This window comes from Macrobrachium rosenbergii, chromosome 33 (assembly GCF_040412425.1).
Source record: "Macrobrachium rosenbergii isolate ZJJX-2024 chromosome 33, ASM4041242v1, whole genome shotgun sequence".
Classification (NCBI taxonomy): Eukaryota; Metazoa; Arthropoda; class Malacostraca; order Decapoda; family Palaemonidae; genus Macrobrachium; species Macrobrachium rosenbergii.
In genome coordinates, this window is record NC_089773.1 from 11,659,486 (window position 1) to 11,686,195 (window position 26,710).

General features: G+C 38.3%; 1 protein-coding gene across 2 annotated transcripts in view; it reads left to right on the forward strand.

Moving 5' to 3' along the window:
• The first annotated feature begins 260 nt into the window (after positions 1-260).
• Positions 261-26,710, forward strand: part of LOC136855930 (lachesin-like) — a 460,516-nt gene continuing 434,066 nt past the window's right edge. For both annotated transcript variants that reach the window (XM_067133427.1, XM_067133430.1), the window contains exon 1: positions 261-1,220. The gene's annotated coding sequence lies outside the window, so the exon portion shown is untranslated. The remainder of the gene's footprint in view (positions 1,221-26,710) is intronic.

The window sequence follows — 26,710 nt, forward strand, 5'->3', positions numbered from 1 at the left end:
TATGATGGCCATGTCACACACTCCAACGCTTGATAACGTCCGTTATCCTGCTACCGTTAACGTAAAATATACTCGCGATCACTCGGATATAACAAAGCGAATAACAAGGCTCACACACGTATATATTCATTATGTCAAAAAACGCATTAATAATTGCTCCGTTATCGATGAAAAAATCGCTAATTAAAAACTAACCGGCATCAATATTAATCTAAATGACTTCCCGTGAAGATCATTTGAAATGAGCAGTTCAGAACTTCAGTTGTACCTTGACCATTGTGAGTGATTGTGCGTCATCCCGTTTTCAAGCGATTATCCCCTTTTTTTCAGTATTTTCAAAATTCTGCGTCGCTTTACGAACAGACGATAATATCGGGAAGTTGTTATGATGATTTTTATTAGTAATATTTGATAAGATAAGTAGAAATGAGAGGTGAAGCCATTGCCGAGTGACCGGCCAATATGGCGGCCACGAGTGACCCCTGACCGTATATCGACCTTTTTAAACCCTTCCCCGTTAATTGAGAATTGTAATTCGAAAGGTCTTGTAGTCGTTAATGAATACCGTAGAAGCAAAATTAGCCAATACGTAGATTTAACCGTTAAATAAGCCTTTATTCGTGAGCCAGGCTACCTGTCCTTTCGTAGATTTAAAGTAATGGCGATGTTGAATGACCTTTATAAAGTGTTGCATACAACTATATCCCTTAAATTAAACCTTTGACACTTTAAAAAAAGTGTCGTGGATTGATAATCTCGTAATTATCTTTATTTATGAAGGACACTTCGTTTCCGGCGTCATTAAGTCTGGTATCCCGTAATGTTTGCAAGGCTATGCAGTGGTATAGGCCTAGTGTACGCCATTATCATATAATTGCGGTTAAAATCAGTTTATTTGAGTCATATTATCTCTCATTTTCGCTAAGGAATAAGTCAATGAAGAAGGGAGGTATTGAGAAAGTCCGCTTATAGAATCACGATTCAAATACAGTACAAAATACATAACAGAAACTGTAATCCTTTAAGTAAAACGAAGATAGGCCTATATAGGCTTCGTGATCCTCCGGCTAAGAAATTTTTTCGACGTTAATTTCATTTATTAGTGACAATTAAAACTATTTACCTCCCGTTCTTGGTCTAAAATGTTATATTAGGACCAAAGAACAGCGGCAAAATCGGTAACGGACGAGATGTGGGCATAGGCCTATGGTGAAATGATGGTGAGTGTTCCATGTGAATGCATTTGTATATAATAGAAATTGTGGACATTTTCAATATATATGATAAATAGGTCTACAGGTATATTCACAGACCGTCGTTATAGAGATAATCTGTACAATCGTTTGTTTATTATATATTTATTTATTATATATATATATATATATATATATATATATATATATATATATATATATATATATAACAGTTGTATGTTTTTTCATACTTTTCTTAAGCCTATGTAGGCATTTTTCTTTGTGATGGATGTTTACAGTTTTCCTTTTAACCAGTATCTCTCTCTCTCTCTCTCTCTCTCTCTCTCTCTCTCTCTCTCTCTCTCTCTCTCTCTCTCTCTCTCTCTCTCAACGTAATTCGTATATCCATTGTCACTCAATTTACAAGTTAAATGTTAATAACTTGTGTATAGAATAACATATGTGTATACATACATTTATCATATAACTTAATGGAAGATATCGAAGGCGTTAACCTCTAGTATATCATAGCCCGTTTACAATAAATTGTTCATTCAACCTACGATCATCTACCGTAGCCTTAATTCACGATTAATTAGTCAAAAAGGAGGATGTTTCACTTATGATGTCTTAGGCGTTTCAAAATCATATCATACCGGTTGCTGAGTCACTTAAAGATAGGCATATCATATACCTGTTACTGAGTCAGTTACAGATAGAGTCATATCATACCGGTTGCTGAGTCAGTTACAGATAGAGAGTCATAATTATCATACCGGTTACTGAGTCACTTACAGACAGATATTGCAAATATTGATATGCATATCGCAGCATTGATTGATAGAATGATATCTTTGGAAGGAATTGATTTAAGTAGGTGGAATATAAAGCCGGGGGTTGTACAGTGAAAGGTAAAAACAGCTAGCTTTATAGCAATAGGCCTATTTAGCTTCGTCCATACGAAAAATTATATAGTTTTACCAATATTTAGGCCTACTTATATCAGTAAGTAATTCCAACTTAGGCTATTTTGCAAATTCTTTAGAATTTTGTAATAAATTCTTGCAAATTCTTTAGAATTTTGTATATTCTTGGTAATGATTTATTGGGTTGGTCTCAGGAGTTGAAACGTATTTTAATTTTTCTCGAACTTAGGTGTTCCCTCATTGTTGTGTAACTACCAGGTACATCATTCACTAATGGTTAGGTCAAAAGAAGGACGATGTTTTCGTTTTATTGGAATTCATGTATTTATTTTTACCTCGAGAGGTTTTGGGTTCGATTCCCCGAGCAAAAGGGATACTTTAGACTAGGTTAAATTGCGTTGAGCCTCGTATTACGTAGTTACACGACTGTGGTGGGTAGCAAGTGGCGTGCAGAAAGGCGTCGGGGGTGGCAGCTTCACGCCCATAAATTTGCCAAGAGCCGGAAGAGTAATACACTGTAATATAGTACTTTGACTTCCGGTAATGGTAATACATTTCAACACACTTCAAAAGAAGATATAAACGTCTGAAACAAAGTAGAAAATGACAAGGAACGAGGAATCTATAAAACTTCCAGAATGACGCTCGGGGGAGCCGTCAAAGAGGTCCTAATTGTCCTTTGGAATTTTGGGCGATCGTTACGGGAATCGTAAAGTTCGCTTGAGTTTAGAATCTCCTTGTGAAAGGGATTTGATTTTGCTGTGATTGTTTCAATTTTACTATCAATGCTGGCTTCTGGGCGCACAGCTAAAATGCTGCGGTAATATTATTATTATTATTATTATTATTATACTTGACAGCAGCTTTGGACCAGAAAAACATCCGATCTTCTTGCCAAGTTTGGCTGCGAGAATCAGAAATATCCAGAGAACATTACTCTTGTAACAACACCTAATTCAAACACAGACTCCTCCACCTCCGAGCACCAAAACTAGAAAAATTCCGGACCATATTGAGATCATTATGTGCTCCATAATTAGGCAGACCACCATTTAGTGTTGTTAATGGGCGCCGTTACCTTATCGGCTCAGATAGCCGAGAGATATTTTTATGGCTCTCCGCGTCCGGTAGGCTATATAGAAGTTGGACGAATGGCATCGTATTTTAGAATACATACTCTTTAGCAGTGCTTCCTAAGGATCAAATTAGCATGGCAGATCGCACGTTAAAAGACAAATTAACAAATGGAATCATTTGTAGGCAAAAACGCCCTGAAAACATTAGGCCCATAAAGACTGTTTCCTTCACAAGGTGCTTTGCATTTAGACCTACGTCTAGGAAGACGATAAATCCATTGGTTTAGCTTGATATGATTGACTGGAAGTGACTATTTGAATAGAAATAATAAACATACGCAAAGATTTAAAGACCTCGCTGTAAGAAAAGTGGTAAATGTACACATTTTCGAAAGTTTAGACTAGACTCGTTTCAGCTTGGCGCCACTTTTCTCTGCTCCTGACGGTTACTCTGCTAATCCTTCCCGAGATGTTTTTAAACGTTGGTAGTGAACGTCCGGTGGCGTTCAGGGGTTTCCTTGGGAATGTTGAGGTGGAAGGATGGCCTTTAAAGAGAGAGAGAGTGAGAGATACCGGGATCATCAGGGGTCGTATCCTACGGCTATAAAACCGCTCTGAAACTCAGTCCTTTTTCCCGCGGAAAAGGGAAGCGAGAATAAAAGGAACTCTTATAGGATAGAGTATCCTAGTGCATAATTTTTGGTTAGTTTCTTATATAGTTTCTTATAATCCAGGGGAAAAAATACATCTATTAGGGGAATGTTTTTTGTTGCTCGGTAATATTTTTACTGCCTGCAACCAAGTTGAGTCATGGGGTTTTTCCTGTGTCTGCCGACAAATGTTGTTTAAGTTTTCAGTTTTCAGCGAAATTTTTGTGGGGTTGTTTGGATAAGTGAATTTTTTTTTCTGGTGTTGGCCAGAAAATTTTAATTAATGTTATAATTATTATTTGTATATAGTATTTTGGTGCGTTTATGAGATTTGCTGTAATTTTAGCTATTTATCAATTTAAATTCTTTCAGAACTTATGTAGCCCATGCTTGGATCTCTCTCTCTCTCTCTCTCTCTCTCTCTCTCTCTCTCTCTCTCTCTCTCTCTCTCTCTCTCTCTATATATATATATATATATATATATATATATATATATATATTATGAGTGTGTTTAGTTAACTCTCAACTGCTTTAGAGTTTAACCTCAGCAGATTGTTTTACACCCGAATTAAATATTTATGTCAAAGATCATAATTTGTCTAGGTAAGGAAAATGCATACTGAAATCAATGTTTGTATTGCGTTTAAGCAAATTTCCTGCCAAACTTACGTACAGACTTTGTATCATATACTGAAATATCTGTTTGAATATACTTAGGCTATTTGCCGTGATAAAAAAATATTCTGCACCTTGCTTTCTATAAGGGAAGATATACGAGCTTGTTTTGAGGTAGATATATTTCACGAATTAATCAAATAATTAACAGATTAATAAACATTTCTATACTGATGAATTTTTAAATAGATTATTGCATAGATTGTGTACAAGACTTTTTCAACTTAACCTCCCACACGACTTATAATCTCTAGTGTTGGGGATAGAGCACCAATGAATCAGCAGACGAACAAATATTACCGTATTGGTGAATGTTTAAAAAATTTCTGCATAAATTACATACAAAAACTTTCAACTTCACCTCCTACACCACCATATGATGAGCTATGACAGTTCCTCCTTCCATTTCAAACTTTTCCAAGACATCACAGTAGACGTTAAGTGCTCCCAGTCTCTGGGAAATGCGACCTCGTATGGAAATGAGCGTGGAGGGAAAATGGTGTCGTTATTTTTTTTAAAAAGGTTTTATGCATTTGGAAATGATGGGACGAGAGATAAAGAAAATATCGTGGGAATTACAAAAAAAAAAAAAAAAAAAAAAAGAGGTGGAAGGTTGGTGTTGGCCAACCTGATGCTTGGTTTCGGGTGTTGAAAATAACAGAGAGAAATGTCAGTTAGTGTTTAGATGATTTCAGTTGTTTAGTTTTAGAAAATGAAAGGGTAGAAGATGTGTATAGGTTTTATCTTCAGAGAATGAATATACGAACTGCATTTATTAGTGTTTATTGGTGGAAACTGCAGTAGGGAAGCTGTGTATAAGAAATTGATTTAGGCCTACAAGATGATTATTATTTCATCTACAGGGAAAGATTCTGTGATTTATATTCCATTCCAGTGAATATCAAGTGAGTAGTTATTTGCACTTCGATGGAAGAAGGGTCCATTTAACTAATTCCGCATAAAAAATAAATTATGTACGGCTATATATACACACGTATATATACATATATATGTATTTTATAGGTGTGTGTATGAACATGATGATTATAATCACTCTTGATACTTAATTTTTATGTCTGAAACACAATTTATTATTATTATTATTATTATTATTATTATTATTATTATTATTATTATTATTATTGTTGTTGTTATTATTATTATTATTATTTCTACCAAGTGGTAGAAATTCAGCATATCATATGCCAGTAAGACAATAAGTATGGGCATACTGTATGTGCATATGTATATCTTGCTTGTATGTATATGATGAATTTCTACCACTCTGTCTCAGTCCTCTGAAGATGGCTTAGTAATAATGCCGACACCGGTCAGGAATTACAACAGTTTTTTTTTTATATATATATATATATATATATATATATATATATATATATATATATATATATATATATATATATATATATTACTTATTGATTTATTGGGGGTGACTTCAAAAACTGGTACCTACCATTCCCGTGTTCAGCACGTATTTGGGGATGAGATTGCTAGCCCCATACCCAGGTGACTACAACAGCCGACTAGCCGCTAGAAACGTGTCTGAATCACCTAGCTTTCCTTTATATAGGTGAGGCGAGATGTAAATCATTTGTTGATGACTTAAAGGATGAAAGAAAACCTTCCTTAGGTCCCTAGCTGCAACCCCTTTCATTCCTTTTACTGTACCTCCTCTCATATTCTTTCTTCCATCTTCTAACAACTGTTTCATAGGGAGGTTTTCCTCCTGTTACACCTTTCTAACGTTTCACTCTCAATATCCCTTTCAGCGCTGAATGACCTGTTATCACAGGTCCCAGCGCTTGGCCCTCGGCCTAAACTGTACATTCTGTTCTGTTCTAGAAGGAAACGTGTCGAGGAACAGATAATAAATAATTAAAAAGTGACACAGATATTTAATGAAATGTGTGAGGGAAGCAAAGGTCCTTTTAAACATTCTGGAGTATGCTTGTAAGGTCAAGTGTTCTAGAAAGCACTTGAGGGTACGTGAGTGTTTGGGAGAGAAACGAAATGAGGGATTTTTTATCTTGCCTTGAGTTAGGGAATTCGAAGATGGTGCCTCCAGGTAGGGTTTTGTTGATGAGGGAAACAGTGGGATGTTTCGTCTGCTAGGTACACACACACACACACACACACACACACACACACACAACACACATATATATATAGAATAAACCGGTCACTTTTTACCAGATACGTATGTAATTGCAATAGCCACAATGCCCTCTTAACAATCGAGAAGTTAAGAGGGTTTTGTGGCTATTACAATGAATTATATAAACGTATATATGTATATATGTATGTGTGTATGCTTGCTAGAATAATCACAACATTTTATGTAATGAAAAACTATGTAAATTTATCAACTCTTGATTTTAAACATCATATGTCATTCAATTGTTCCCCAACCGAGGACAATTTTTTCTCCTTTACGTGAATTCAGATAACAAAGAACTATCGAGAAAAAATAACTTTGAATTTTGTCATACCTTTTAACAAATGCATTAGCGATACGAAAAATCTACCTGGGGAGCAGGTAACGGTACCAGAGTGACTCTTGGGGGCGAGAAGGGAACACGTACAACAGGTGTGCTCGTAGGTGGCAGAAATGGCAGGTAAGGCATCAGGTGATCGTGTACAGGTAATATTCCAAGATGGTCTTACCTATTTCCCACGGTCCCAGGGTATCCTTAGATGCCCAGGGTATCCTTAGATGCTCTCTCACTCGGTACATCTCCGCTGGGCAGGCTGAGAGATTGTAATTAGACAGTAGGCTTGAGGTTGGTAAATAGCTTTTTCTTAATGGTAGATGGTAGGAGGGTGGTTGGATGGACTTTGTGGACTTTACATACAGTGTACATAAAGTTTTGATTTTTGGATGAAATGATTGCATGAAAGTGGAGGTACAATGTACATAAAGTTTAAATAGCTTTTTCTGAATGGTAGGAAGGTGATTGGATGGATGGGTTTATATATATTTTAAATAGCTTTTTCTTAATGGTAGGATATATATATATATATATATATATATACATATATATTCTATATATATTACTAACAGGACCTCATTCAAACTGGATGGTATCTAGTGGAGTATTTATTCAGAAAAAGTTACAAGCTTTCTTGGGCAAACAGTCCTCATTATCAAGTATCCGTGGGGTCCTGTTAGTAATTCTACTAATGCACAGAACAATTGTGTATGTGATAAAGTTAATATATATATATATATATATATATATATATATATATATATATATATATATATATATATATATATATATATATATAACATAAAGCTTTTTGCCCATTTTAGGGAGGGTGATGTTTTGAAGAGTAAAACCCCAAAATTCACAGCGAGTTTGGTGATAAGGTTAGTAGCACCTTATCTCTTTTTATTTATTTATTTTTTTTTTATCAAGCGGACACTGCTACCCATTCAAGGGTTTTATGAAGTAATCTGAACTGATTGCAAATTGTCGCAGACCATTATATAGATTTGAGCACGATCTGGATTTTTCTGGAGTCACCCCATTTTAAACAAATATAAATTGAATGACAAAATTTATCAGATTGAAAGTTATATGTATATAAATTACTTGTTATGAATTCACGAATAATTATTGAGTCTGAAATCTGTATTTATGTGTAATTCCTTCCTCTTATTTTCGCTAAAAGAAAAGGAATATTCTGAAGATATTAGGTGCGTATATTCATTATTATTCTAAACACGTACTGCGTAATTCTTCCTGCTTCTGATTAATCTATTTTTTTTTATTATTTCTCTGCATTCTCGGATTTCTATATACATTTATATTTTTCATTATTCCCCCGCATTCTCTTATTTATTTTCTATTCCTCTTTCATCAAGACACCGTACAAATATATTGTCCACTCCACGTCGCGCGTATGACTAATATAAACTCAGATTTCGCTCTCTTCATTACCTATCCATTGTCCCCCAATTGTTGTCCACCTTTTCATCGCCCACATCATCATCATCATCATCTGTAACCATCATCATCCATTCATCGCCTCTCCCCCCTTTTGATAGCGTTTTCTGAGGACGCCTATATAAATCTCCTCTCTTTCCACTTGAGTCTCCCCTTTCCGGGAAACTCGTCTCCGTTTTCTATGCGAGGAAGAAAAATGGAACTCGTTCGCTCCCGACCATTTTTTGAACATCTCGTTTCGCAATTATTTCGGAAATGGGCAACTCCGCCATTGATCTGGGATCTCAAGCACCGGTGCTTGGGGGCCGTTATTTGAAAGCGCTCCTTCTCCTCATTCAAAGCACAAAGGCGACTGTGTATTTATCACAACAACAGATGCGAAGATTCTTGTTACGTTCGGAGTGGTGAAAATTATTATTATTATTATTATTATTATTATTATTATTATTATTATTATTATTATTCCGAAGATGAACCCTATTGATGTGGAACAAGCTTCCAAAGAATTATTATTATTATTATTATTATTTCAGAAGATGAACCCTATTCATGTGGAACAAGCCCACCACAGGGGCCACTGACTTGCAATTCTTAAAGCTTTCAAAGAGTATGATGTTCAACAGAAAGATGTAACAGAATTTAATGGGAAATACAGAAAGAAGAGACCAGTTATTGGGGGTAGAAAAAGAATGCAAATTAATAAATTCCACATAAAAAATATTTAGAAATATGAATAGATTTTAGAATACAAGGCGAATTATTCTAGGGTAGTAAATGCACTTCAGTAAAATCCGTCTCGTAATCTTGAACGGAAGCCAAATTAAGCATGAATATATTTTACTTTAAAATCCTTTTTGTCATTGTTGACACGTGTTGTATGTCTGTCAGTCTGTCTGTCAGTCTCTCAAGTCATTAATTTAATGGATTTCAGTGAAATTTAGATGAGGAGTAACACAGGAAAGGTCTGATCAGCTTCAAGGACAAGACTGCATTTGGATGTGGTTCCAGGATTTTAAATTTTAGCACTGGTAAAGTAGAGCTATGCCATCTCCAAGTTCTGTGTAGGTTAGTATATTTACCAAAGCTGAATCTGCAAAGTTTCTTATACAGATATGTTGGAAGAGACTTCTAGATGTTGCAGGAACTTCATGTTGATAGTAACTGAAGTTTTGTCTTAGTGAGATGGTCAGATCCAGTCGCCTGTGTGAATAATAGAAGTGAATCAAGGAAGTTATTCATTTATTCGTTATTCATCTGGCTCGGGGAAAGGTATGAAAAAACGTAGCTGTTTTTGCGCCTAGACGATGATAACATTTATTATTATTATTATTATTATTATTATTATTATTATTATTATTATTATTAAGTCTTTCCTTTCAGTGAAATACCACAACAATTTGTTGTACTTTATACCTTTTCATTGACTGCAGTATTGTAAGTGTGTGTGTGTATATATATATATATATATATATATATATATATATATATATATATATATATATATATATATATATATATATATATATATATATATATATATATATAAATTTCTGAATCACATCGGGAACGGACTTCTCCTTCCCGAAGTGACAGGCCAAGGTACCGACTGACCTACCATGGTCATGTACACGTAAAAAAACATAAATATGTAAGTATATATATATATATATATATATATATTTATGTGCATAAAGAGTGTTCATGCACATTAGAAAGAACTTGAAAGTTATTTTCAGCGGTCAGGTGATTTAGTTACTTAGCATAATTAGTGGATGTGATGATAATAAACCATAGAAGGATATATAGAGAGTTAAATCTCAAAAAATCCACTGCGTTACCAAGGAGAATGTTCTGTGTTACTTTACAATAAGCCCTCAGGGTTTGTATGCAGGGACCAAATAGCCCCTGTGTCCCTTAAAAGAACGAAGGAAGGGTAGGGGGTATGGGGTGGGGCAGGGGAGAGCGTGGGGTGTGGGGCTGGAGACCAGGCGTCTTTCCATCCTTATTTATCACTACAAATGGGGTCTTTGTCTGACACGGGAAGGAAGCTCCCCTTTGTACTTCAGTTTCTGACTTACTCTCTCTCTCTCTCTCTCTCTCTCTCTCTCTCTCTCCCTCCGTGTCTCTTCCATCACATACGTTTCATATTTTCGAGAGAATTTAACCACAATGGTCCCATTCTCTCTCTCTCTCTCTCTCTCTCTCGCTTCTACATTGACAGATGCTTCAAATGTTAATATACCTATGGTAAACATCCACATTTCTTTAGGACTCTTCAAAGAGATTCTCTCTCTCTCTCTCTCTTCTACATTGCCAGATGCTTTAGATATTAATATATACACTGCTTCGCACATCCTGTAATCTTTTTATTTTATCTGCTAAACATTTTAGAACGGCTGAATGTCTTCAGTAATAGCTTAAATTAGCTCAGAGGACCTGTCACTATCTGATTCTGTTCAAAGCTCGTATAAGTAACTGACAGCTGTCAATCAGAGTTTGATCAGAATATGGAATTAGATGTCAGTCTTTACCTAATGTGGTCTCCTCTTTTACTTCCATAATTATTCAGTAGGTTACCCTTACTTCCATAATTATTCGGTATGTCCCTAATTCTTCTCAAGTCAGTTTCTGACTCCTGTGTTTTAAACTGTTTTCACTTGTCACTTCAGAATTTCTATACGAAAGTATACTCTTCCTTGCTATATCCTGTAGATATATATAGCCTATATAGGTAGATAAATATACATACATACACACACTCACACACACACACACACACACACACACACACACACACACACACACATATATATATATATATATATATATATATATATATATATATATATATATATATATATATACATAGATAGATATATGGATATACTGTCAGTGAATCTTTAGGATATAGTTTTTGAAACATATCCTAGGGGTACTCTCCCTACATTTTGGACCTACTGCAACTTGCACCAGATCTTAAAGTCGGTTGCAAGTTTCAGTTAACCCAACGAGTGATATTCTTCTTAATCTCGACAGACAGCCTCTCTCTCTCTCTCTCTCTCTCTCTCTCTCTCTCTCTCTCTCTCTCTCTCTCTCTCTCTCTCTCTCTCTGTGGTTGTTTATAAAAGTAGTAGTGGTTGGAATAGTGGAATTAATAGTATTAGTGGGAAAATGGTTGGTACTGATCTCTCTCTCTCTCTCTCTCTCTGTCTCTTGGTTTTATAACAGTAGTAGTGGTTGGAATAGTGGAATTAATAGTATTAGTGGGGAAAATGGTTGGTACTGATGTCTCTCTCTCTCTCTCTCTCTCTCTCTCTCTCTCTCTCTCTCTCTCTCTCTCTCTCATAGTAGCATTACTAGTGGTAGTAATAGTAATAATGATAATAGGAATAATAATGACAGTAGGAAAAACTGCTCGTAATCATTTCTCTCTCTCTCTGTAAGTTTGTATATCTGTCATGTCAAATTTGCAAGTGTTCTGCCTTCTAACTCAGAAGCTTACTCTCTCTCTCTCTCTCTCTCTCTCTCTCTCTCTCTCTCTCTCTCTCTCTCTCTCTCTCACGTCCCTACGTCTTTTTATTTAGTCTTTGCCATTTGACGTCTTTGTATTCTGCAGCTTTCATACCTCCTTCGCGACTTCAAATTCTCTTTGTTTTTCTTCCTATAGCTTTGCCAGACGCACGATTATGGCCTAACTTTAACCTTAAATCAAATAAAAACTACTGAGGCTACAGGGCTGCAAATTGGCATGTTGATCATCCACCCTCCAGTCATCAAACATACCAAATTGCAACCCTCTAGCCTCACTAGTTTTTATTTGATTTAAGGTTAGAGTTGGTCATGATCGTGCGTCTGGCACCGCTATAGGATATGCCACCACCGGGCCGTTGTTAAAGTTTCATGGACCGCGGCTGAGAGTTTCATACAGCATTATACGCTGCACAGAAAACTCGATTGTTCGTGCATTCAGGCAACCAATAATGTTTCTCGGTCCCACTTTTTCTCCACGCGCTCCCAGTCCGCAATCTCCTTCCTACCAGGAGCGGTAATGTTTCCCAGTTCCTCTTCCTTTTTTATCCCTCCTTCCCTCTCAGTTCGTAGCCGTAATGAATCCCTCTCTCCGCATCTTTACGACGTGAAGAAGAGATGAATAAAGACTTGGAAGCAAGAGAATAACCCTCGTGAAACGCGGAAGAAAGAGAGCGCACCAATTTAAGGCAACCCTAAGTAGGACCTTCGAGTGGGCGTAGAGGGTTTGGAGAGGCGGCATATACCATACCCCCCTGAGGGCGTTTCAACTCGAGTTCCAGGAAGCCCCTGCACGGAGGAGTAGGAGGAGGAGGAAGTGGAGGAGGGGTAGGAAGACTTAGGTCAGATGAATGACCTTACTTTGAAGACCTTCAATTACGAAAGTCTGGAGGAGGAGGAGGAGGAGCGTCAAGGTCACGTGATCTGGAGGAAGAGGAGGAGGAAGTGGAGGAGGGGTAGGAAGACTTAGGTCGGACGAATGACCTAGCTTTGAAGACCTCTAAGTCCCATTCATCAGTGGAATGGAGACAGTGTCCAAATGATTAGAAGTATTACTTAATTAACATTTGGTCGTGTACCGCCACTCTTTAAGCAGAATCATGATTGAATTTCGGGTATTTATGCTATCAATCAATAATTTCGAGTTCCGTTTGTAATTTCTTGTGTGTCTGAGTTGTTTATAACCAGTAAATGCTTTGTTACCCCTAACTCAGATCTGGCATTTTAGTAATTGACTTACATTTTTATCTATTTGTTAATTTGTTTATTTTTTTCTTTTTCAGTGAGTGAAATCTCTTCTTTCTGTATTTTACCTTTACCTCTTCTTACTTCTTGCTAATGAACGCCATAATATTCTTTGGAAGCTTAAAGAATTTCAAGTCAGTGGCCCCGTTGGTGGCCTTGTTCCATATGAATAGGGTTCATGTTCTGATAATAATAATAATAATAAGAATAATAATAATAATTCTATAGAAGCTTGAATTTCAAGTCAATGGCTACTTTGGTAAAATAAAAAAAAATTTTTAAATCGAAAGAAAAATACACCAAGATATCGCAGAAGAAGAAGAAGAATAAAGAGGCTAACACAACGAATAACAGCAGTTCCCCCATTACCGTAAATTGGAGAAGTAATACGAGTTGTATGGAACGCGCCCGCTTAAACAATACAGGGAATTCTTGTAAATGGAACGCGCCCTTATAAACAATACCGGGGGAATTAATTCTTTCTCAGTTTTCAAAACGATAAAATCCTTCCTGACAGACGAATGGCCTTTAAATGCTGTCCAGGGGATAGTGAGAGAGAGAGAAAGAGACAGAAATAGAGAGAGAGAGAGGGAGAAACAGAGAAAAAAGAGTGTGTGTGAGAGAGTAAGAGAGATAAACAGAGAGAATGAGATAGAAACAGAGAGAGAGAGAGAGAGAGAATAAGAGCGATACAGAATGAGAGAGAGAGAGAAGCAGAAAGAGTGAGAGAGAGAAACAGAGAGAGAGATAGAGAGAGCGAGAGAGAAGCAGAAAGAGAGAGATAGTGAGAGAGAGAGAGAAAGAGAATGCGAGAGAGAGAGAGAAAGAGAATGCGAGAGAGAGAGATAGAGAAACAGAAACACATAGAGAGAAATATAGAGAGAGCGATAGATAGAGAGAAACAGATAGTGTGAGAGAAACAGTGTGCGAGAGAGATATAGAGAGAAACAGAGAACACACACACAGACACAGAGAGAGAAAGAGGTAGACAAATGGCATGGCAGTGGTCGTGCCGAAAAAATGACCAATAAAAGTGGGTGATGAATTAGCGTTCGACGGAATGGTTTTAGGAAGGGTTGCATTGTCTCAAAGGAAAATTTTGAGGGGGCGCCTTGGGGGGTGGGGGTGGGGGAGGGGGCAATGTTGCTTAATGAGGCATCCGTTGTACAGCAATGGGGAAGGAGGGGTCAGTTTTGGGACCAGAATGGGCCCCCCATTGGTTGTTACTCAGAGTGCATATCTATCACAAGTCGGCCTCCTCCTCATCTTAAGAATTTTTCCGCAGTTTTTCCGCGGCGCGGATTCCGCCTTGTGACGTAAGAGAGCGGAAAGCCTTTTGATTGGATTTTTCCAGTTTCCAAATTTTTTAATTCGTCGTCTATTCCGACAAAGGTTTTCGGCCTGAAGTGGGTGCATCGCCAGATGTGAGGATTTTAGGTATATACTTGCCCATACTTATGTGCGCTTGCGTGCTGTGTTTGATTGATGTGTTTAATTGATGTGTGCATATGTTGATGTTTGCTTTATCAAAGGCACGAACTCACACACACACACACACACACACCACACACTTTTCACAGTCTCCTTCTGTCAGGAGAATATTTAAAGTTGACATATATACACACACACACACACACACACACATATATATATATATATATATATATATATATATATATATATATATATATATATATATATTATATTAAACAAATGTTGGTACACTACATCGTCTGAGAGAGGATATACTAAAGTTTTTCTCACCAAAAGTTTCTTTGTGAAAGCATTACTTGTAGTTTTCTGCAAAAGAAAACTATTGGGATGGCTTTGTCTGTCCGTCCACCCTCAGATCTTGAAAACTATACTGAGGCTAGAGGGCTGCAAATTGGTATGTTGATCATCCACCCTCCAATCATCAAACGTACCAAATTGCAGCCCTCTAGCCTCCTCAGTAGTTTTGATTTGATTGAAGGTTAAAGTTAGTCATGATCGTGCGTCTGGCATCGCTGTAGGTGCCAACAACACAGGCCACCACCGGGCCGTGGGTAAAAGTTTCAATCGATTCTCCACTGGGAGGGTATTTCTTCATGTGAATACCCACTCTACAGTCAGTTAAAATCGTTGCTTCAATCACACGAGTTATACTTAAGGTTTACCTACTGATTCAGTAGAATTATGAAGCTTAGTTTGGCGCTGCGACACCCAATAATAATAATAATAATAATAATAATAATAATAATAATAATCAAATCTGTGTGGATCTTTCTTGTTTGTCCGCCCCGGGTGGGGACGGGGTAGGTATTGGATCGGGATGGTAGGGGAGACATGATACATCCACCCTCCCCCTGCAAACCTGTTTGTCCGCCCCGGGTGGGGCGGGGTATGTAGGGCATCGGGAGGGTAGGGGAGACCTGACGGGCAGCGCCAGGTTCCAGCGCAGCATAGCGCACGCCATCAACCTAATAATTGTTGTTAACAATCTACTGAGTTGTAGCTTTGATAATCGATTAATTAACTCGCACAGTTGTGAATTCATTTATTGTTGGACGTTTATTCCTTTCTTGTATGCAATTTACATTAGGTGTAATGACCGAAATATTATGTAAACGAATTAAAACCTGGGGAGTTATGACATAAAAAATGATGTAAGTCAAACAAATAACTAAGAAAACGTCAGTCAAGGAATCACTTCGCAAATGCCTTTGTTTCCAGGAAATGAAAATGTATTGCAAATAGCATTAGTAAATGTCTTACAAATAGCATAGAAAATGTCTTACAAATAGCATTAGTAAATGTCTTAGAAATATAGCAGTGAAGCGGTGAAATGAATTGAAAATCTTTCTCCCTTCCTCCGTCATCTCCCGAGAGGGGAAACTGCCGTGGACCAAGCGCCACTAGCCATCGCCGGCATTATTGCACCGATTCCGCCATTATCATTAATCCCCTTCAGCGTTGCATGCAGTCAGTCTCGCCCTTTCCCTTAAATGCTCTCTTACTCTGTCCCCACCCCCGCCCCCCAACCCTTTCTTCCTCCCTCTTCCTCCACGCCCATTCTGCACAGGGGGATAATGTGGCAGTATTCACACAACATTTCACAAGGCCTTTCAGTCAATCTTGTTATCTGGGCATGAATTCACGGTCGAGGAATTTCGACTTAACCCTTGTCTGTGTGCGCGTATGTGTGTATGTGTGTGTGCGTGTGTGCGTAGATTCCTCAAGGGACATTGTGGACCATTCGTCCAACTCGATGCTTTGGTATTTGTAAGTATAGGTCTACCAAGGTTTAAAATGACTTTGAGTTAATAGAATATTTAAATTCGTAGTGTTTTCATATATAAAGGAATTCTATCATCAAAATATTAATTCATTTCGAACAGAAACAACGATACTATTTACACAAAACCGTAAAATCTTCTCGAGTAATAATAATAATGTCGGCTCCCTCGCCGAAGGTTAATCTCCGCTCTCCCGCCCTTTCCTCAATATCGGACAATGCAGAGGAAGGTCATTGTAAGAGCCCACGGCCGATAATATCTGAATAAAGCCCCAGAAAGGAGCGATCGCGTACGACTTTCATCATATTCTCGAGTGGCGAGGACAAGAATAGATTGAGCCATTGTTGCCTGATCATGTCATTTTTTCCCGCCTCCGCGAAGGGTCAGTTGTTTTAATTATCGCTGAGACGGGGGAAGTGTGTTCGTATATATGGAGAGACGGAGTCTGTGTGAACTTGAGCGAAACCCATAGATCTTCGGTGGACAATGGGCGTGATTATTATGCTCGTTCGGGGGTCCCCCACCCCGACCCAAACCGACCCCAGCCATCGGAAAACGGAAGTTGCATCGGAGGCGAAGGAGCCTCGGCAGTGTTGCCAGAATCCAAGAAGTTCTGAGACTCCTTTGATTCAAATAGCCTCTATAGAACCTTTGTGCATTACGGGCCTGCTTCCTGCTGGAGCTACGTCAGATAACGAATAGATGCACACACAGCCGCCTTCAGATAGCCATTTCTAAATGACATGAGCTGGATGAGGGTACTGTGTGCATAGATATGCTAAGGAAAATAAGCTGGGGGGAAAGTGACGGTTGGTGTAGACTAAGAGCCATGTTGGCAACTCTGGCCGCACTGCAGCTAAAGGGGTTCTCCCCATTCAAGTTAACCAAGACAATTAGAGAGTATTTTACGCTTTCATCCCCATTTGCTGTTAATGGCTGCTGTTTCAGCCGCTGTTATCGTTCATTTTTTAACGTGTCAAAAGGCAGCAGCGATATTTATGGCTTCCTTTTTAAACGACAGGAAAAATCGCGATGACTCACTTGGTTCTTCAAAGATGCGAGAAATCTTTCATCTAAAATGCAATTGGTTTAATAAATAGATATCACGGGTTTAAGTACTTTTTTTTTCCACGGGTTCGAACGAATAAGGAAAAGTTCTCAAAGTGGACGTAATTACCGGTATGAATTCATAAGGTTTCAGTTGAATATTTTTTATATCAGTTAGAAGATCTGTGTAATGTTTTCAAGAATGTTGCCATACAGTTGATTATCATTACGAGCGTCATTTAAATATTTTGGCTTACGAGTAGATATAGAAAGAATAATAATAATAATAATAATAATATTATTATTATTATATAGGTCACAGTGCTTGCTCTTTGGCCTAAATCCTATATTCTATTCTATTCTATTCTATTCTATTCTATAAGGCCATTCAGCGCTGAAACGGAAATTGAGAGTAAGAGGTTTGAAAGGCGTAACAGGAGGAATACCTCGCAGTTGCACTAAGAATCAGCTATTGGGAAAGGATGGAAAATAAGGTGGAAGAAAGAGAATACGAACGGAGGTACATAAAAAGGAATGAAAGGGGTTGAAGCCAGAGGCGGAAGGGATGCTTCAAAGAACCTTAAGTAATGCCTACAGTGCACCGCATGAGGTGCACTGACGGCAATGCCTTCCCACGGGGGCCAAGAAGAATTGAACAAGATTCCTGCTTTTAAAAGGTCATTTTGGGTATTTAGAATACATAATTATCTGGTGAAAGTGACGGGTAGATTTTTTATATACACTTCAGCTAAAAAGCAATTTAAGTTAAAACTATATTCTACGACGGTGAAAATGGACCTCTCTTTTCCTTCTCTGGCAAAATGTATGTGAACTCGACGGATATATTATGTATACGAGCTTGTTGGCGCTGTTGTCTCCCCTACCTACCCCGTCCCAGCCCGGGACGGACAAACAGGTTTGCAGGAGGAGGGTGGATGTCTCTCCTAACCCCCCGGTTCCCCTACCTACCCCGCCCAATCCCGGGGCGGACAAACAGGTTTGCAGGAGAAGGGTGGATGTCTCTCCTAACCCCCCGGTTCCCCTACCTACCCCTGTCCAGCTGGGGCGGACAAACCAGTTTGCAGGGAGTGGGTGGCTGTGTCATGTCTCCCCTACTGTCACCCGTGGGAGGACAAACAAGGTCCATTCGGATATTATTATTATAGATATGACTAGGAATATACCTAAAAATCACTCATCAAAATTCTGTTTTGTAAACAGAGTACAGGAGTGACTAATCTAAAGATAAAAAAAAAAAAAGTATGGAATGACTCTTGGATCGTAAACACCCGCACTTCACGCTGAAAATACACAGGAAAATATAATGTTTTGTCAGTGAGAAATCTAACGAAAAACCCGAAACTCCCAACACCAAAAAAATCCCGTGTTTTGTAAACAGAATAAAGGCGTGTCTTATCAAGAGTTAAATAAAAACAAAAAAGAGCATTGGATGACTCTTGGGTCGTTAAAAAAATACGCTGAAAAATTCAACGTTTTGCAAATGAAAAACATAAATGAAAATCCCCAAACTCCAAACACTGTGTAAAAATTGCATGGCTGACTCTGACACCACTAAATATCGAGTGCATGATCGCCCAAATCGCAGCGATTGGCCTACGCCGATTGCAAGCGACAGGGCGATTATAACATCCGGCGAACTTCAAAAGATGGAGAGCGTCCTCGCCTGTCAAGCCAGACCTTCCAATTAAGCTCGGTTGAACGCCGGCGATCAACGGCAATATTCATATTTCGCGTCTCCCGTGATGGGGGATTAACGTAATATCATCTGTGGTTGTTGTGGGTATGCATTGGGTTGTTGGGGGGGTGTTGGATTTTGATTTCTGTTTAGGCTGGCCGGAAGTGGTTGTTGAAGAGAGTTTTTGGCTGTGGCGTGGGCGATCACCAACACATACACACACACACATACACACACACAAGTATATATTGCTGTTAAAGTAAGAGTGTGGTAGTGTGCCCATATATATATATTATATATATATAATGTATTATATATGTATATTTATAAATATATTTTATATAATATACAGTATATGTAAATATATGCATACATATGAATATATATACACATATTTCCTCAGATATCCTAACATCATCATTTAAAATTTGGAAGTTCTCGCCCAAGACGAAACTCATTATCCCTCACATCGTCCCTAAATCTACACATTTTCCCCTAAATATTTATGGCGTGGTTTCTAAAACTCAAGACACCCTTTTTCGTTCGTCCTTGTAACATATACAACCCCTTTTGGGAAAACGATAAAGAAATTACGGACCGCAAAGAACATTAACGCGAATGGGAAACAAATCTAGGAACGCCTTTTGAACGTCTTCGTTGAAACGGAGATAAAAACGAGAGAGAAGAGAGAGAGAGAGAGAGAGGGGGTGTCGGGTAGGGTGCTTGGGTATGTGTAGGAAAATGATGATTGTTTTTTTTTTTGTGTGTAAATGCGAAGAAGTTTCAACTTTGTGTGTGGGTGTTTGTGTTAAAGGAGAGTGATTTTACTTTCGTATGTGTGGGTGGGAAGAGAGAGAGAGAGAGAGAGAGAGAGAGAGAGAGAGAGAGAGAGAGAGAATGTGTTCTTGCATTTGTGTAAGTGTTCAAGAAGAGGGGCAGAAAGCTTGATTTATTTACAAGTAAGAGAAAGAAGGAAAGAGGGCATTTTCTTTCCATAGAGAGAGAGAGAGAGAAAGTGTGTGTTTTTGCAGTTGTGTAAGTGTGCAAGAGGAGAGACAGAAAGCTTGGTTTTACTTACAAGTGTGTAAGAAAAAGAAAGAAAAAGTCTTTCCAATTGGAGAGAGAGAGAGAGAGAGAGAGAGAAATATGTGCTCGTATGGAAACAGAAAAACCAAGAGAGACCTTTTACATATGCATGTCGTGTACGTGTGTTTGTGAGAGAGAGAGAGAGAGAGAGAGAGAGAGAGAAGGGTAAGCACAACAGGTCATGAAACCTCCTTTTTAAAACTGGTCATTACGCTCGACATAGAAGTAATTAATTCTTTACTCATAGCTATCGGACTGAGTTGTTAAAAAAAAAAAAATAAAAGCTTTTATACGAAGAGCCGAGATGGAAGGGTTACCAGATTACGACAGTCATTAAATGGGTCTATGGAAGGGCCTGTTCGCCCCCGTGGCCCAGTGGTTAGCGTCCTCAGCTCGCAATCTGAGATAAAAGTGTTCGATTCCCGAGCCGTACTGGGTCTATGAATGGGCCTGTTCTCTATTACAATCTGTCCTGGGATTAATTTAATGAATTGTGGAACATTTTTCTTGGTTCGCCCCCTTTCATTTCTTTTACTACACCTCCGTTCATATTCTCTTTCTTCCACCATACTTTCCACTCTCTCTTAATTCTTGATTCATAGTGCAACGGCTTTGAGGTTTTCCTCCTGTTACACCTGTCAGACCTCCTTCCTGTCAACTTCCGTTTCAGCGCTGAATGACCTCATAGGTCCCAGGGCTTGGCCTTTGGCCTAAATTCTGTATTCTATTCTTTTCGGTTCTTGCTTTGGATCAAAGACCAGCATAGACTGCATGGTCTGTGGGGTCGAGGCAACTATTTTCAGAGAGAATAGACCACAAAAACATTAAAAAAATACAGATGAAATTTCTTTAAAAGTATTTGACAGTAATATCCTTGCTTACTGTATGTTGTTATCTTAGTTGGTCTTGTATTAGTGTAAATTTCGTTATATTTGCTCATATCTACTGTTCAGTATGTAAACACAGCGGATTGCTTTTTGTTAAAAATTGATAACAACTGTTTGATGTTATTTTTATAAAGTAAAAAAATATATTTAAAAGAATGTATTTGACAGCTGTATATTCTCAACGTGCCAATGTGGATTTTCGCTTTAAAACTGACTTACAGAATCTTTTGGTTCGTCAGATAAGTTAGCCCAGCGTTCTGCAGTTTTTTGACGGTACCTCATAGACGGAACTTTTCATATTATAAGATCATTCCTCTCCATTACTGTCATCAGAATTTAGCTCAGGAAACGCGACAGTGCATTCAGGACAGCCAGAATGCAATTGTATTTTAGAAATAAAGGACATATGCAACACACATGAAAAATAACGGACACATGCAGTGCACATGTTCATCCGCGTTCAGCATTCGGGTCGGGAGCGAATGGAACAATTACGAGGTGAATAACGAGGTATTAACGAGGTAATTAACGCATCTACGAGTGTCGTTCGCTTCCGTCATAAAACCCTTCTTCAAGATATATCGTCTAGAGTGCCCAAGCCTCGTTCAGGAGGTATGACAAGTGAGCGAGAAACGGCCACGTTCGGAAATGAACGGGAAAGCTCAAAATTTTAATGGTATAACTATAGATTCGTTTAGAAAAAGTTGAACCTTATTCTCTTCGTGTATGGATTTTTAGTGAATGCATCGAAAATAATCGTTCTATTCTTTTTACAGATTACATTTTATTTTGATAGAGTACCAAACGAATCATGATTGTCTCCTGAACTCAACGGTTGGTTCAAGAGAGACATTTAGTGGGTCGTAAACGGAAAGGTGGTGACGAAGTCGTTAAGCAAATTAACATGATGTTAAGCGAACGCAAGAATTTGGACACAGGGCGTAAATAACGTTATATGACAAATATTTTACCTTATTTCAACATCCCTCAGACCGAGATTATACCTTAAAAAAGCCATCTTAAATAGAGGTTTTTAAGTTAATTAGCGTGGGCAACTATAACTCACAGGAAACAAGCGAATCACCGACATTTATCAGAATGCTATATCGCCGAAGTGGGACTTTGGCGTCAGTCATTAAAGGCGAACTTTACACTATTATTACGTCGTAAAACAAACCTTATGGGCCGGATATTGGTTGAAGGAAAGGGACGTCGGAATGATTTATCTGAAATTTCGGAGAGTTTTGGGCGTTTATCGAATGGAGCTAAACTGGCCTAAAATGGAAGATTGCAGTATCTGCAAAAATACAGAACCGAGAAAAATGGTATAGATACTCCCTTGCCTGACTAGTGATTTTGTAGATACTGCAAATGGGACCCCCTAAATAAAGCATTGAAGAATCATTCTGAAACTGCAATAAATTGTGTATCAGTGTTCACGAGCCCAGTAGGTGGCATGTCTCAATTTCGACAATTTCGCAGATACTGCAGTTTCCCATTTCAGGGCAGTGAACTCGAATCGAGGTCTCAACCTGGTTTCAGAAACTTGTAACAGGGAGGTATGCTCTTTGCCGCCTTTGTTCATTTTCCTGTTGGTTTCGTTTCTGTGTTTGAATCGTGAAGTAGGCAGCAAATTTGATAATGTCTTCATTTTTAGTTTTCTGTAAAAGAAAACTGTTGTGCCGGCTTTGTCTGTCGGCCCGCACTTCTTTCTGTCCGTACTTTTTCTGTCCGCCCTCAAACCTTAGAAACTACCGAGGCTAGAGGGCTGCAAATTGGTATGTTGATCATCCACCCACCAGTCATCAAACATACCAAATTGCAGCCTTTTAACCTCAGCAGTTTTGATTTTATTTAAGGTTAAAGTTAGCAACGATATAGGCCAGGTTACCACCGGGCCATGGTTAAAGTTTCATGGGCCGCGGCTCCTACAGCATTATACTGAGACCACCGAAAGGTAGATCTATTTTTGCGACCTTGGTAATAAGATGTTTAGAAAACATGCTCCGAAGAAACTTCGGCGCATTTTTTATTTGTTCTCTTATTGAAGAAGATTTAGTCATTGTCACCTCCATAATGAAGGAGATATATATATATATATATATATATATATATATATATATATATATATATATATATATATATATATATATATATATATATATATATATATCTTTTATGTAGTGAATGTGAATTTGAGTAGTATTCACTGAAAATACCTGAGGTTTGGCCACTTGATGAACAGCTGAATGAGAGAGAGAGAGAGAGAGAGAGAGAGAGAGAGTTATAATTATTATTAATCTTTTCCTTTCACCAAGAGCTTGAAATCTCAGCAAGAAATTCTGGCCTTCGTTTATAGCATAAAGGAGCACAGTTGCATACGACAGAGAGAGAGAGAGAGAGAGAGTTATAATAAATGTTAAATCTTTTCCTTTCATCAAGCGTTTGAAATCCTAGCAAGAAATTCTGGCCTTCGTTTATAGCCTAAATGAGCACAGTTGCATACGACAAAGAGAGAGAGAGAGAGAGAGAGAGAGAGAGAGAGAGAGAGAGAGAGAGAGAGAGAGAGAGAGAGAGAGGTCATAATCATTATTAATCTTTTTCCTTTCATCAAGCGCTTGAAATCTCAGCAGTTAGCACAGAGATTCCCCGAACCTTGATTTTTACATGAACAGAGGCACGGACTCCCACCGCTGGGGAAATCAGGAGTAGCAAGGTGCTCGTTGTTTTTGTGCGTCAACATTTCTCGCCCTTAATCTTTCATCCCTTTGTTTGAACGGGAGAGATGAGGGGAGGTGTCAAATAATGGAGACGGAGAGAGAGAGAGAGAGAGAGAGAGAGAGAGAGAGAGAGAGAGAGAGAGCAAATGTGATAGAAAAACGAGTGCATATTGTGATGGCATACTGACACATGCTAATGTGGGTGCCACTTGCACATTTTCCCCGACTCCTCTCTCTCTCTCTCTCTCTCTCTCTCTCTCTCTCTCTCTCTCTCTCTCTCTCTCTCTCGTAAAGAACTGCTCATTTATAAATGAACGCCAGTGGAATTTGAACAATAACTGCTAGGAATTTTTTGAACTTGTCGAGGGAAAAAGATGAAAAATAATTATAACCTCTCTCTCTCTCTCTCTCTCTCTCGGGTTCCGTCTTCTGTTCTCCTTTCTCTGAATCAGCGCTCGCTTGATAATTGAGCGAATATGCATGAGCGACAATGTCACAGCCAGCGAAAGACATTCGACCGAGTTTTAGATTTTTCAGTCGCTGGAAACGACGTGACGCAATCGACCGAAAGCTTCCTAACTGACGTAAGCGAAGACTTTGAGGTTTGATAATAACGTTTGACGAGTGAATGCCTCAGATTAACGTCTATATTTTTTTATGAAGGGTTAAAAAGGAGGTATCTATCTATTTGTATCGCTCTGCCAAACGATTAGGTTATTCGATGATTTCAAAGATAGACCCTGACTGATAACTTGGGATGGCAGTATCGAGAGATTGTAGGCTATATGGTTATTGTTCGTTCATACACAATCGAAAAGAGGAGAAGGAGAAGAAGGAAAATAGGAGAGAGAGAGAGAGAGAGAGAGAGAGAGAGAGAGAGAGAGAGAGAGAGAGAGACGAATAGTTATTTGATGATATTCAACACAGACCCTGACTGATAATTTGAGAAGGCAGTATCGAAAGATTGTAAGCTATAGGATTATTGATCTCTTATGATACACAAACGAAATGAAAAGAAGAAGAAGAAGAAGAAGAAGAAGAAGAAGGAGAGAGAGAGAGAGAGAGAGAGAGAGAGAGAGAGAAACGAATTGTTATTCGATGATTTCAAACATGAATCCTGACAAGTAATTTGAGGGAAAAAATTACAAGATTGTATGATAATTGTTCTCTTATACACAAACGAAACGAGAGAAAAGAAGAAGAAGAAGAGAGAGAGAGAGAGAGAGAGAGAGGCAACAACTCGTCCCCCTCTCATGCCTTGAGCGGTAAGGGCTGCTACTGTACTCCCCTTTACCACTCATGTATGCTGTAAATTATCACCAGACACTTTTATGCTCCGTTTGTTTGCTCTCTCTCTCTCTCTCTCTCTCTCTCTCTCTCTCTGGATGGTGTCACAAACGGCGGGGTAAAAGAATTAATAGGGTCTATCCCCTCTCCCCTGTAACGGGGAATATCTACTGTATGTACCATGAGAATACATCTACGCTGCTTCGCGGACTCATATTAAGAGACCATAAATGGCTTTAAGGGGTTCGAGGAACATATATACATGCTCCCACAACCCCCTTGAACCCCCTCCCACCCATTCCCTAACCCCTCTCTTTTTAGTTACCACCCAATCGCCCCCTCCCCCCTTTTAAAGTAAGTAACATTGAAAGTAACATTGATTTCATTTGAATTTTTACGACGGCGCTGTATGGTTTTAATTGGTCCTCCTCCGTACGTTAAGTATATTACAATGATTCCATTAAGAGTCGAATTTTATGGTTAAAGCGGATAATAGCGGGGGAGGGGAGGGGGTGGGTTGTGGGGTGTTGGGTAACCGGAAGATTATTTTAATGAAGATTTTGACGGTCGTGTTTTAGTGCTGTGGCTGCGAAGTAAAATTTGATTTTTATGAAGATGGGGCGGATGAAATGGATCTCGGCTCCCTGCTAATGTAAGGCGGCGGAGATTTGCTTTATTCAGTCGTTCGTTTATTTATTTTTGACCATGGCATTATTCTATGGTGGTTTTGGCGGGGCCAGATGGGCGTTGTTTTGGTTACTTTTGGGTCCTTTGGGTTTCGGGGTTGGGTCTCGGCGGAGAAGGTATACGGTACTAAGTTCTTTGTATGAGTTTGGGTTTCAGAATGAAATAAAAAATGAATATATATAAATATATGTATTTATGTATATCAGTCATTTTGTTTATTATTTTATAACAGCACTTTTCCTTCAGGAATTTAATCTTGAGGATAGGAAAAGGAATTGGTAACTGGATGAGTTGATTAATATATATATATATATATATATATATATATATATATATATATATATATATATATATATATATATATATATATATATATAAGTATGTGTGTTTCTTTGTGGGCTGTAAAAGAAATTTGATAGCTTAAGAAGCTACGATCCTGGAGATATTTAAAGTATATGTCATAGCCTTCAAAAGCAAAGGCCCTCGAGAAATATAAGACTCATAACTAAAAAAAAAAAAAAAAGAAGCTTTATGATAACCTGGACATGGTACGAGGCATCATAATACCTTCTAAAGGAAAGGTCACTTCACCAGTGCAGTGGTTCATTTCCTGTGAAGGTAACGGTAGCTTTAATTCTCAGTCAGTGGCCGGATGGCATTCAACCTTTTCTGCGTCTCAGGATAAAAAAAAATAATAATAATAACGTGAGAAACAGATTCCCAAAACATGCGTGGAGTGCCGTGACGTCACGGCATCCCTTCTG